The sequence below is a fragment of the Amblyomma americanum genome, chromosome 1 (assembly GCF_052857255.1).
Source record: "Amblyomma americanum isolate KBUSLIRL-KWMA chromosome 1, ASM5285725v1, whole genome shotgun sequence".
NCBI lineage: Eukaryota > Metazoa > Arthropoda > Arachnida > Ixodida > Ixodidae > Amblyomma > Amblyomma americanum.
Window position 1 is genome coordinate 544,327,222 of NC_135497.1, and position 14,138 is coordinate 544,341,359.

The window sequence follows — 14,138 nt, forward strand, 5'->3', positions numbered from 1 at the left end:
ACAAAAACAGGCATGCAAAAAGGAGTTGGTGCATGAAATGTGCCACTGGTCTTGTGTAAGCATGTGCAAATAGTGGTTTCGAAGTGAACAGCAATTTCTTTCGAATAATTTTTAAAGAAAATACTAATTCGAATACTGGTACACCATAAAATGTTGAACGGCAGGATAGGTCTTTTCGTAATCATGTATTTTTCATACACTCAAGACCACAGCAGCAAAAAAAAAATTCACTGAAGCTCTGTCACGCTCAATGAAGCCGTGTAGCACTCATTAAAGGTTTGTCGACTTTCTGCAAAAATGGCAATCAGAAATGCGCCTTTTTAAGAGGCTTGCGCATGCGTGCTCAGACTCCACTGTTTGAAAATTAAACAGCCAGCTCCTGCTGCCCATGCGCTGTTGATGATAGCGCGAGACGCATGAGATAGATGGCGCCAGCTATCAAGCACACGCCACTTCGCAGGCGCAGCTGCCTCATCGTGGAGCCAGATCGCGCCTGCGTCTCCGATGTGCGTTAGTTTTCAACCCGCAGCAGATAAATTGTCGCCACTCGCCAGAAAGCCCATCTTATGAAAAAAGGCGGACTGGGCAGCCAACATACATGCGGTGCCGACGCATCTGTGGGATGAGAGATCTACACTGGGGCCTCCAAGTGCTGTCTTTCATTGCGATTGCGTCGTTTCGTAGCTGTTGCTTTTAAGCAATGACTCCATGACACCTGCTAGGAGCAGGTATCATGGCTCCTCGTGTCAGGCGTCTGAATGGGGCTCCGATCTCTATATGTCCCATGCTATCTCCCCTTCACGCTCGTGCCATCGCGGTTTTTTAGCCAATTTCACGCAGAGAAGGGCAGCTGCGGAATCAACAATCAGCTGAGACTCGTTCCGCGGAAGTCAAGGGAGACGTATGTATCAGCAGCGCAAACACAAAAAGGAAGAAGAAGGAGAAGATAGTACAGAGCGCTGAACTTCAAACTTTTATTTGAACGAAAACTGAACCCGCGCTTATATACACACACCAAGAAAAGCCCACCAGAGGGAGTGATCAAGCCACTCGAACAAACTGGGACCCACACGAATTTACAGTGCAACAAAGATAACAGGAATCACGCTATACAATGAGATCAAAGGTGTGGAGCATGAATGACTTGTGTAAACAAAATGGGAAAACAGGGATGAGTATGCGCGAGTGACAAAACAGAGTGAGGGCGCGATTTTGCTAAAAAACCAAAAACATGAGAGAGCAAGAATACGAAAAAAATAGCGAAACGAAGGATGAGCGCCAAAAAATTAACACGGCTAGAACGAAAAAGCGACATGTGAAGTGTGCCTCTAAAAACCGCTAAAAACCGGGTAAAATCAGATAAAACCAGACAGGAAGGTGATTTCTTTTTGAGATAATGAAATAGAAGGGGTGCTAACGCAACTTTCCTTAAGCCCTGAGATGTGGGCTTCTTCAATGATTTCGCGCGTTATTTGGTTTTTATGTTTTTTCAAGACAGTTGCCTTCTTAAAGTTAGGAATGCATTTCTTTTTGCTGTCACATACCAGGCAATGTGCGGGCAAGTTCCTCAATGGCGCCCCAGTTAAGTCGTTCTTGTGTTCTATTAACCTTTCATTTAAACATCTTCCTGTTTGGCGTATGTAAGGCTTACCGCAAGGTAAAGGGATGGAATACAGGGCGCCCTCCACACAAGGCACAAAAGGGTCTCGGTGCCGGGTTGTACAGCTACTGTTCTTTTTCATTTTGTTCACTTTGTTGCACAGGCTAGGCAAGCACAGTGGGGCTGAAAAGACAACGTCTACACCTGCTTTTTTACCAATTTTCTTAAGATTATGAGATATTTGGTGCAGATACGGCAAAACGGCAACCCTTTTGTTCCGCTGTCGGGTGTCATCCGGGGCTTCCCTATCATGCTTCATACCTCTCAGGACTTTTTTTGCTATTGATGACAAGAGAGATTGCGGGTACCCTGATTGCGTCAGCCTCAACACCTGCCTCAACAGCCTCAGCGCTCTGTACTATCTTCTCCTTCTTCCTTTTTGTGTTTGCGCTGCTGATACATATGGATCGCAACCAACTAGCCCGGCAGATGGTGTTATTCAAAGAAGATGTGCGTGCTTTGATTAGAGAGATTTGGCATAGCGTGATCCGCTTCTTCTGGGAGCCACTGCGCAGGCGCAGATCGCCCTGTGAATGCCACAAGGCGCTGCCCAGCAGTTTGCATGCCTGGCCCGTTGGGACCAATCAGCGCGAGCACATTGGAGGTGCGTGAAAGCAGATTGCGTTATGCTAAATCTCTCTACTGATGCACGCCGCTCTGCCAGTTACGGCGACGTGTGCACAACGGGTAGCGCTGGTGCGAACTTCTGGAAGAGATCTGGGCGCCGCGCTACCGCCTGCTAACGTTTGTTGCCAGGAGCATGCGCAGACCAGCTTCGGGATGCGCGTAGGAGCGTAGCACGCACCGCGCACCGTGTCGCCATCGCGGTGGATGTAGCTGAGCAGAAACCACACGCACCACAGGTTCCAGAAACATTATTGGTTTGAGACGATTTTTTTGAATTTTCAAAACAAGCATTCGGATCAAATCGAATACTCTATTCTAGCGAATATTTGAAATTATCTAATATTCGCACATGCCTAGTTATGTGTGTTCTCTGATCTAACAAGTAGTGCTTAGTTCACACTGTGTGCCTGAGAAGACCTGCACTGTCGTGGTCCTGCGTGTACTCCGCCAGAGCGCGGAAGTTTGTTATTCCCATGTTCTCTCTGTAACATTCACAAGAGACACTTCATGGCTCTGTTATCTCATTGGAGCGCCAACATTTGCTTGAAGTGCTTCTAAGGTATATTTTTACAGCAGAGCGCTGAAAAACAAGGCCTGAATGTGCCAACGAACTGCTCAGGCAACGAATCAAGCGACGTGGTTCAGTGCATGCTGATCCTTCTTGGACTAGTTAATAGCATCGATTTGATGAAAATAGCCAACAGCTTCGCTAGCCAATGCGACACAAGTTTCACGAGCGTCCCCTAATAAAAAGAATACTTTCATGTGGTATTTAGAGTTTGATATCTGGGATTAACACGTGTACAATGAGGTCTCAGTGCATGTGAGCCAAAATCTGAGACAAATGCCTGTCCGTTCCCAGGCAAGTTCAGACTCAAGAGAAAAGACGGAGTCAGGACAACTCCACAAAAGCTCGAACTCTAGGCAATCTTATGCGCCATTCTCTCCCACTGTGAACCAGAAAATGAATAACGAGAATAGGCAGCTCTTTACCTCTCATGTAGCTTGGTCTCTCGCCTGTGGCAGGATTCTGGGAGCCAAGATTCAGCCACTCGTCCAAAAGCATGCTCTTGGGGTTCTTCCTACAGGTTGTACAGAGAGGACATCCGAAAGCGACACATGGGGGCTTGTGAGGGATGCCTAGTGGAAAACATGATTAATTTAGAACACCTGGAGTTGCACTGACACGACACATTTTTTTGCATTTTGCCTTTGCCTCTGCCGGGATGGAACGCGCCATTGAGCCACCACGGCCATGGATAAAATGCCATTTCCTTGATTCCCAAGACACTTTGAGTACCTGACCACAAATCAAAAGGCTTGCGTTTCTAAACAACTCTCAGCGCCCACTATCATTTGGGAAAGTAACATCCTACAAAATTAAGCACATTTGAAACTATTTATTAATATGGATACCTGCATGACTTAATGGACCTTGCTAAAAGACAAAAAAGTAGCAATCAATCAAGGGCGAAAAAAGCTATGAGCAATTCCACTAGTAGCCACATGCACGCAATGAACAGGTTTCTGGTCCTGCAACTATAGACCCAGGCATGTTCACAAACATACGGGGTGATTTGTGGACGTCAGCGGTATCAGTACCATCATCCACTAAGATTAGGTCATGCTGCTACCCCATTACATACACGGGTTGTTTTTGCATGCGTCGCAAAATGCTTCAAAGAATATTTCGCATCCAAAATTTCTAAATTTTCTATTAACCTAGGAGTTTAAGGCGTCATTCTGGGTGGACAAAAAAGAGACAGATTTGCACAAGTCGACCTTTTTGATGGCAGTTTGCACAAAAGCAGGCTTTTTGAAATAGAAGCATCATCTCATGACTTTTTAAAATATTGGCAATAAGACTTCGTGCAGCAAGCAAAGATGCGGCTCAGCTGGCGTGAAACTCAGCAAATGTACGTTTTCCAACTGTTGTCCGCATCGCTGAGCGCCGGCAGCACAACATTGATGATAGCATGCGGAAAACCACTCGGAAAAAACCCAACCCAGAACAGAGAAATATAAGACTTGCTCTATGAATCCCACCATGATTTGTTTACTGCTGCTTAGCATCATAAGCAGCAGTTTTTCTAGAAATCACTAGACTGGCATCTGAAGTACTTTTTTGTTTGCAGAGTAGAATCCCGCAATACTAAACTCACATATTGTAAAAACTGCAGTTCTATTTGGCCTCCCATACACGAATGTACAACTTTTTTCCATTCATCGCCTTCAGTGGTGGTGTCAACAAATGTGCGCACAAACTTCTAGCAACATTAAATGTTTCTAAACTGCGTTTTTCTACAATAATACGCCCAGTAGGAATTCGCAGATGCATCAAAGTAAACCACCATGGTTATCTCGCCTTAGCAATGAGAAGCTTCAACAACAAAAACTGATGAAAATGGATGCCTCCATATTTTATTGGTCTGCATGCGAGTACTCATTCTGGTTGTTGTCCTGCCCTCACATTGGTAAATACTATCATTCGTACACTAAATATTTTAATTGATATTATTTATTTTACGATAGTGTAACAAGTATGATGTAATGATGAAAAATATTTAAGTGTGTACAAACGTACACGGCGCATCCTGAATGGCCACATTTTCTGCGAACCTCTTTATAAAGAGCGAAAAATCCTCTTGAAGATGCTGCAGCATCCCCAATGGCAAGATTCAGCCCAAGAATGTTTTCTTGCGCCTTGTGTCTTTTCTCCTTCAAGTCGCGCCATTTTCAGAGGCAAGGCAACAAGTCTTCCAGTTTTAATACCGACTCTTGAGCCCTTGATAGTGCACTCGCAGTGAGGCTCACTTCAGTGGTGCCTCTGATTGCTCTAAACTGGATGAAATGTTTCTGTACATGGACCTTGCCACTAGCTGTGCCCAAGAAGCAAACTGTAATAGACGAGCTCTGTATGGCTGATTCCCAGTCCTATATGACGAATAGTTTGCACCTTCTTCTTGAATGATTGTAATATTGGCACAAAAAGTACGATCGGCTAGCTTTCTTCTGTGGTGTTGTAGTGTTCGTCACAGACAGCATGGGTAGTTTGGCTCACATGTTCTCGCAGCACAGCAGTATTATCCAGAATTTTGTGTGATGATTTACTCTTCAGAAAATGCGAGTACTGTCAAGCTTTTTTGGCATCTTTAATTTAATTTCTTTCTCTTGGTTATTGAGTTCATGTGTCTCTCTTTCTCAGAACACTTCCACCTCTGAAAGCATCATATAGCTCACATAGCTCATGCTTTAGTTTTCCCTACTCTGCTCCTATTAGTGTCTAGCGAAAAGGAAGCATACGTCTTTAATAAAATATTGATACAAGAGCAATGTTTAAGCTTTAAATTTGATGACAGCGGACTTCAAAAATATTTCTCGCTGATAACGTAGAAAATGTCACAAAAGAAAGCATTCGACACAGATCTGTCTGGTTGGGAAAGGAATTCTGTCTGGAATGGTCAGTTACATGGCAGCAGACTAAACGTTGGGTTTAAAAGGAAAGATTAAACTCACCTGCAGGCGCAACTGATGAACGAACCAAGCAGGTTCTGCGAGGTTGTATTTTTACATTCTTGGTTGGCGTTTCGGCGGCAGCGGCGGTGATAGAACGACGCTCCCTTTGTCTCTTGCTTTTTTTTCTTCTTGACTATCCAGGTTGGTGAACTCTTATTGAGTTTTTCCCTGCTTAACGCTGTTATTGCCACTACCGATGCCTCCGTGAATGGTTGCTGCAGCGCTGCATGCTCTGTCTTTGTGTGAGTGGGTCTGCTGGTTTCTGCTATATACTTGTGCGGGTCCCACTGACCATGGCAACAACATGTGAAGCCTGCAGTAAGCCACTGCTAGACGACAGACATGTCCTCATGTGTTGCAAATATGAGTTCTACGTTGGGAGTTGTTCTGGCTGGTAGGATTCAACGTTTAAAGCGAAAGGCCACAAGACATGGCGGTGCACCGCCTGTCGTTCATCAAAGGCTAAAGATAATGACGAAGCGGTCATGGATGCTGATATGGTAGTCAGTCTGGCAGACATAAGAGGCTTGATGCCCTTGCGGAACTGGCTGTTCATGTTATAATATTAAGTCTGCAATTGAGCTGATGGCAGCAAAGTATGATGAAATTTTTAATAGACAAGTTCAGCAGGAAAAGGAGAAAGGTAACCTGAACAAATGTGTAAGGAAGCTCGAGTCTGGCTGTATAACAGGTGATATTGAACATCTAAAATCGACCGTAAATGAACTTGAGTGGCGCAGCGGAAAACTCAGTCTAGAAGCTCATGTTATCCCAATGACGGAAAGAGAGGACCCGATGTGTAAACTAAATGGTGCAGCTGAGACCGTTCATCTTCCAGAGTTGACGAAGAATGATGTTGGCTCCACTTACAGACTTCCTTGAAGCAAAGCCAAATCCCTAGAAATATTACCTGATTTGCCCAGCAACCAATGCATAACTTGTGGCTGGAAGCACGAAAAGAACTCAGAAGTAATGCACCGGGTGTGTCAATCACCAAAAACATGATTCACCAGAACAGTGAACTGTTGTGCCACAAAAGAGATTGGGCAATTGACAATGATTATATGTTTTCATCGCATTCTAATGGCAAGGTTCGTATAAGGAAAAGGAAGGCTATGAGGCCCGTCATTTGCTGTTCCATAGACCTGCACAGGCTGCGATACGTTTTACCCTCGTATTCCCTGCCGGGTTTTTCCATATTTGTTACTTTTTTCACCTCTAGAATAGAGTTTCGAAATCATAACATGACCTACTTAATGCTAATGGTCCGCGATGTCTTAATTGTATTCGCGGTAGCATTCGCTCCGGAAGGTATAAGAGAAATGAACTACATTATCTACTTACTGAAGTGCAGATACGATTTGACGCTGTAATGTTTTCTGAAATTTGGTTCGCATTGGAACCGGATGTGCGCCCCTTTCTGACACAAATCGTATTACATGAATCGTGGTGACAAAAGGGGTGGATATAGCAGTGATCGTCTTAAGTTCAATTGATTCTGAATTGCTGTCTGGAGTTTGCTCTATTACTCCCTTTTATGAAACGCTTGTGATATATGTGGTACTACAGTATGCTTTGTATGCTACCACCCTCCTTCAACGAATGTCCAGTTGTCTTTTTATTTTCTCCATTCTTTTTTTTAATTTCTGAATGCAAGAAAATATAATTTAATACTTGGCGGTGACATGAATATAAACATCCGAGATGACAGCTGCGTGAAGTTAGAGATAGAATTGTTGTTAAACAGTTATTCCTGTCAAAATCATCATCATCATCAGCATCATCATCAGCCTTACTACACGCACTGCAGGGCAAAGGCCTCTCCCATGTCTCTCCAATTAACCCTAACCTTTGCCAGCTGAATCCACCCTTTGCCTTCAAACTTCTTAATCTCTTCCGCCCACCTAACCTTCTGCCGCCCCCTGCTATGCTTACTTTCTCTTGGAACCCACTCCGTTACCCTTAAGGACCAGCGGTTATCTTGCCTTCGCATTACATGCCCTGCCCAAGCCCATTTCGTTCTCTTGATTTCGACTAGGATGTCATTAATCCGTGTTTGTTCCCTCACCCACTCTGCCCGCTTCCGATCTCTTAACGTTACACCTATCATTTTTCTTTCCATGGCTCGCTGCGTTGTCCTAAACTTAAGCTGAACTCTTTTCGTTAGCCTCCACGTTTCTGCTCCGTAGGTGAGTACCGGTAAGATTATGCTGTTGTACACTTTCCTCTTGAGGGAAATTGGTAAACTGCCACTCATGATCTGCGAGAATTTGCCATATGCGCTCCACCCCTATCTTATCATTCTAGTTATCTCCCTCTCATGATCCGGATCAGCTGTCACCACCTGCCCTAAGTAGACGTATTCCGTCATAATTTCTAGGCTCTCGCTGCCAATTGTGAACTGTTGTTGCTAGGCTGTTGAACATTACCTTGGTTTTCTTCATGTTAATTTTTAGACCCATCGATCTGCACTGCCTGTCTAACTCATTGATCATGATTTGCAGTTCACCTCCTGAGTGACTCAGCATGGCAATTTCATCAGCAAATCTCAGATTATTTAGGTATTCTTCATTTATTCTTATTCCCAACTGCTCCCAATTCAGGCCTCGAAATACCTCCTGTAAACATGCGGTGAACAGCATTGGCGAGATCGTGTCTCCTTGCCTGACGCCCTTCCTTATTGGAATTTTATTGCTGCCTTTATGGAGGACTTGTAGCTGTGCAGTTGCTATATATATCTTCCAGTATTTTGACATGAGGCTCATCTACCCCCTGATTACGCAATGCCTGTATGGCTGCTGAGGTTTCCACTGTGTCGAATGCTTTCTCGTAATCAATGAAAGCTATATATAGTTGGTTATATTCTGCGCATTTCTCTATCACCTGATTGATAGTGTGAATATGATCTATTGTGGAATATCCTTTACGAAAGCCTGCCTGATCATTTGGTTGATTAAAGTCTAACGTTGCCCTGACTCTATTAGCGATTACCCTAGTATATACATTGTAGGCAACGGATAGTAAGCTGATCGGCCTGTAATTTTTCAAGTCCTTGGCGTCTCCCTTCTTATGTATTAAGATAATGTTTGCAATCTTCCAAGATTCTGGTACAGTCGAGGTCATAAGGCATTGCGTATACAGGGTGGCTAGTTTTTCTAGCACGATGTACCCTCCATTCTTAACAGATCTGCTGTTACCTGATCCTCCCCAGCTGCTTTCCCCATTTTCATTGCTTCTAAGGCTTTCTTTACTTCATCTTTCGTTACTGGCGGGATGACGCATTGCTGTGCACTGTTGTCTTTCTCATTAACGCTCTGATTACATTGGCTACTGAACAGGTCTGTGTAGAACTCTTCGGCTACGTTAACTATCTTATCCATATTGCTAATGACATTGCCCTGCTTGTCTCTTAATGCATAAGTCTGGTTTTTACCTATGCCTAGTTTCCTCTTCACTGTTTTTAGGCTACCTCCGTTCTTTATAGCATGCTCTATTCTCTCCATATTAAACTTCCTTATGTGGGCTACCTTGCGCTTATTTATTAACTTTGATAGCTCCGTTAGTTCTATTCTATCGGTAGGGTTAGATGCCCTCATGTTTTGGCGCTTCTTAGTCAGATCTTTTTTACCTGAGATAGCTTCCCGGTATCCTTTCGAACTTTCCTACCGCCTACTTCTACTGCCCACTCCGTAATTATTGTTGTCAGATTATCGTGCATTGAATGAACATCAAGATCATCTTCCTCAGTTGAAGCCGAATATCTGTTTTGCAGCGCTATCCTAAACTCCTGTGCTTTCCCTCTTACGGCTAACTCGTTAATGGTCTTCTTCTTCGCTAGCTTGTTCCGTTCCCTCTTCAAGTCTAAGCTAATTCTAGACCTTACCATTCTGTGGTCGCTACAACGCACCTTTCCGAGGACGGCCACATCCTGAATGATGCCAGGTTTAGCGCATAGTATGAAGTAGATTTCATTTTTAATCTCACCATTGGTGCTCTTGCAGGTCCACTTCCTGTTTTCTCGTTTGCGGAAGAAGGTATTAATGATCCGTAAATTATTTCTATCCGCGAATTCGACTAATAGCTCTCCCCTGCTATTTCTAGAGCCTATCCCATAGTCACCTACCGCGTGGTCGTCAGCCTGCGTCTTGCCCACCTTCGCATTGAAGTCGCCCATCAGTACAGTGTACTGCGATTTTACTTTATTAATTGCCGATTCTACGTCCTCTTAGAAACTTTCAACGGTCTGGTTATCATGGCTGGATGTGGGTGCGTAGGCCTGCACCACTTTCAGCTTGTACCTCTTATTCAGCCTAATTACTATAGCTGCTACCCTCTCGTTAATACTGTAGAACTCCTCTACATTGCCAGCTATATCCTTATTAAAGAGGAATCCCACACCTAGTTCTTGTCTATCCTCTAACCCGTGATAGCACAGTATGTGTCCGTTCTTTAATACTGTATACGCCTCACCTGTCCTCCTAGCTTCGCTAAGCCCTATCACATCCCATTTAATTCCCGCTAGTTCCTCAAACAGCACTGCTAGGCTAGCCTCACTAGCTAAGGTTCTAGCGTTAAACGTTGCCAGGTTCAGATTCCAATGGCGGCCTGTCTGGAGCCAGAGATACTTAGCACCGTCCGCTGCATCACAGGTCCGACCGCCGCCGTGGTCAGTTGCTCTGCAGCCGCTGGGGACTGAGGGCCGAGGGTTAATTGGTTTGATCATAGAAGGTTGTGGCCAAGTACTACACCAGGGTGGCCAAATCCTGCTATGGTGAGAGAGTGCGTTGTCGGTTCTGGTTACCGAGATCAGGCCGCACTCCAGGCCTGGTCATGCAATTCCATCGACACGCGGATTTTTTTTTTATTTTAAACCCGGTGGAGAATTGCGCGGCACCAGGGTTTGAACCCCGGTACTCTTGCACGCGAGGCGGATGTTCTACCTCTACGCTATCGCTGGATCAGCTCTTGTCAAAATATCATAAGGTAAGTTACATGTATCACTGCACTATCTACGACACTTTTAGATGTGTATTTAGCTAACTTTGATCCATCTTTAGTCAGAGTTGGGGCTGTAATTTAGTGTTAGTGGCCACTTGACGATAGTAACATAAATGAATGAGCCCATAACAGAGTAAAACAAACACATTCCACATTTTCTTCGAGTGATCAATCTTGAAATGCTCTGCAAATTAGAGGTCGCATAACCGCACTCTGCTTGAACGATATGGTCATAGAAAGTGGTCCGGATATAGCATACAACACAATTTTATGAAAGTTTTTCTGGCAGGTACCATTTGTGTTTATTCTTCAAAACAATGAAAACATTGAACAGAATTGCACAGATCTAAACTGAGCATAAGCAAAGAATTGTTAAAGCTTATGAAAAAACGACACGGCGCTGGTAGATGGCTATTAAAAAAACAAAACCAATTGTACAATACTGTCATGTAGTGGTGATGGCAGTCCAGGCAGTGAGGAAGATAGCGAAAGGTTCTTCCAAAAGAAAAGTGTTTACAGGGCTGACCTGCACTCACCATCGACTGAATGACTCACCGGCGGTGAAACCAACAAGTGTTCTCAGTGATCGTCAAACAGAATGCGTGAAGTTCATGGCTGCACTCAATTTAAGGGCACAGGGTAAGGTAAAATTAGAAAAAAAAATCGATTTTTTCTTTTGGAATTTTAGAAGTTCAATTCTTTCTACACATGTTCAATGATCGCACTTTCCTCAGAAAGCCATATTTACGGCTGAAAAACGCTTTTTCCGAAACCAAGTAGTGAGCGGCCACGCCCCCTTTCAGGATTAACGTCAATTTTTTCAACCAAAAAGTCCACCACCTGATTTCAAAACTTGTCTAAAATCAGCTACATATAAAAAATTGTCTGGCAACTATTGTAGAGCTCCTCTTTTTTAGCCAAGACAAAACTGAGACGCTTTGCACGTTTTTTCTACGTTTCTGCAACCTTCATGCAGCTGCGTCCGAGTGCTATCCCTTTTGATCAGTATTGTAAATTGTGCCGGTGTTGGTTGCTGCTGATAAGTTGAGATGCCCAGGGCAAAGAAGGCCTTCATCAGGCGTGAATTTCACGGCAACCGCTACGCTCATCGTGAAAAAGCAAAAGGATGTCCACGACCGAATGAGATCCCGAACGCCGAACGCGCCAGCTCCTCGACATCGAAGCTTTCAAGATTTTCTCTGTGCTTCCAGGAAGAGGATGTGCTACAGAGCAGCAGCCAATATGCCTTAATGGACATGGACGGCATTTGTGCCGCAATTACGCAGATTTGTGTGTGCAGAGAGTGCGGTGGAAGTGTTGAGCTCATCGAAATTGTGACAAAACGGGTAGGTGTTGCGAGCGTTTGCAGTTTGAACTGTGAAGTGTGTAGTGCCGCACAACGATTTGAGACGTCGAAGAAAACTACTTCTGGCCTCTATGAAGCCAACCTCAGGTTAGTGTATGCCTTGAGGTTCATTGGTAAGGGAATGGCTGCAGGAAATATACTCTGTGCTATGCTAAACCTTCCTAAGCCGCCGACAAAGTTTGCGGAATACAATCAAGAGCTTCTAGGTCACATCGATGCTGCTGCTCAGGAGTCGATGAAAAGGGCAGCTGACGAAGCTGTGCAGCTGAATGAGGGGGATAAAGACATCGCAGTTGCTCTTGATGGAAGCTGGCAGAAGCGAGGCCATACTTCCAATAACGGCATAGTCTCTGCGACCAGTGTAGACTCTGGGAAAGTGCTGGATGTGGAGGTTTTGTCTAAACGTTGTCCAAAGTGCAGCATCAAGGGTACAAACAGTGACCCCCTTCATAGAGAGAAGTGCCAAAGCAACTACCAAGGCACCAGCGGTGGAATGGAAGTCGCAGGAGCACTGAAAATTTTCGGCAGGAGTGAGGAGCTTCACGGCGTTCGATACGTCAAATACCTTGGGGATGGTGACAGCAAGGCTTTTATGGCTGTGAAGGCACAAATGCCATATGGTGATTCCGTTGAAATATCCAAGGTTGAGTGCATAGGGCACGTGCAAAAAAGGATGGGCACAAGGTTACGAAGGCTAAAAAAGGAAACAAAGCAGGAAAACTCTCTGACGGAAAGAGCCTCTCGGGCCGAGGCCGACTGACTGATGCAGTAATAGACAAGCTCCAGACGTACTATTGTTTGGCCATCAGAAGAAATGTAGGAAACCTGGATGAAATGCGAAAGGCCGTTTGGGCAACCTTCTTCCACTTACCGGCCACAGACGATGACCCATGCCATGGACTTTGCCCAAAGAGACCTGATACGTGGTGTGCCTTCAACAGAAGTCAGTCAGAGGGAAAGCCATTTTTCCACAAGGAGAGTTTGCCTGCATCTGTCTTGGAGGCTATCAAACCCATTTATAGGGAGCTATCGAAGGCTGAGCTCCTAGAGAAGTGCCTGCATGGGCGAACTCAAAATGCAAATGAGTCGTTCAACCATGTTGTTTGGGAACGCGCGCCAAAGAATGTGTTTGTTAGGCTTCGGACCCTACGGATGGCAACACTGGATGCTGTTCTTTCATTTAATGACGGTAGCATCGCACGGGCCAACGTTTTGAAGGCGTGTGGATTGAACCCAGGGAGCAACACCATCAAGTGGCTGAGGGAAGCTGACCATAAGCGCATGTACTTTGCGGACCGAGCAACACGACAGCTTACAAAAGAGGCCCGACAGTCAAAACGACAAGCCGAAAAGCGAAAAAATGACGGCGACAGTGACTACGAAGCAGTGGGCTATTAAACCAATTACTATGGAGGCGTTTCTCCGAATAAAAAATGGTTTTTCACATCTTTTTTCTCTTTACGCCTTATTATCTCAAAACAGTGTTTTTTCTTACAAAGGTACCATTATTTCCAATGCCTTTAAAGACAGACGGCTGATTTTTTTTGCAATCATCTACATAAGTGTTGCCAACTACTGAACTAGAATTAAGCAATTTCACTGAGCAGTTATTCTGTTATGAATTTTGAAATGCGCAAAGAAAGGCCAGATTTGTGTACTACCGGAAAAAAATTTTATTAAAAATCGAATTTTCAACACATTTCAAATATTCTAGTTCAGTAAAAAGAGCACAAAATTTGGCAAACAATGATATATGTATTATTAGGCTACTGTTATTAGTTAGTGAGAAACATGTACCTCAACATGGCCTAAAATGCATGGGAAGTATAGGGCTTACCCTGTGCCCTTAAAGCTGGCAAGGTTACCAACTACAACAATTCGGGAGCAGTTGTTCGTGGCAATATTCAATCGAGATAAGTCTGCTCACATCTTGAATCACAAACAAATTGATAAAGCCACCGGCAGGTGGCT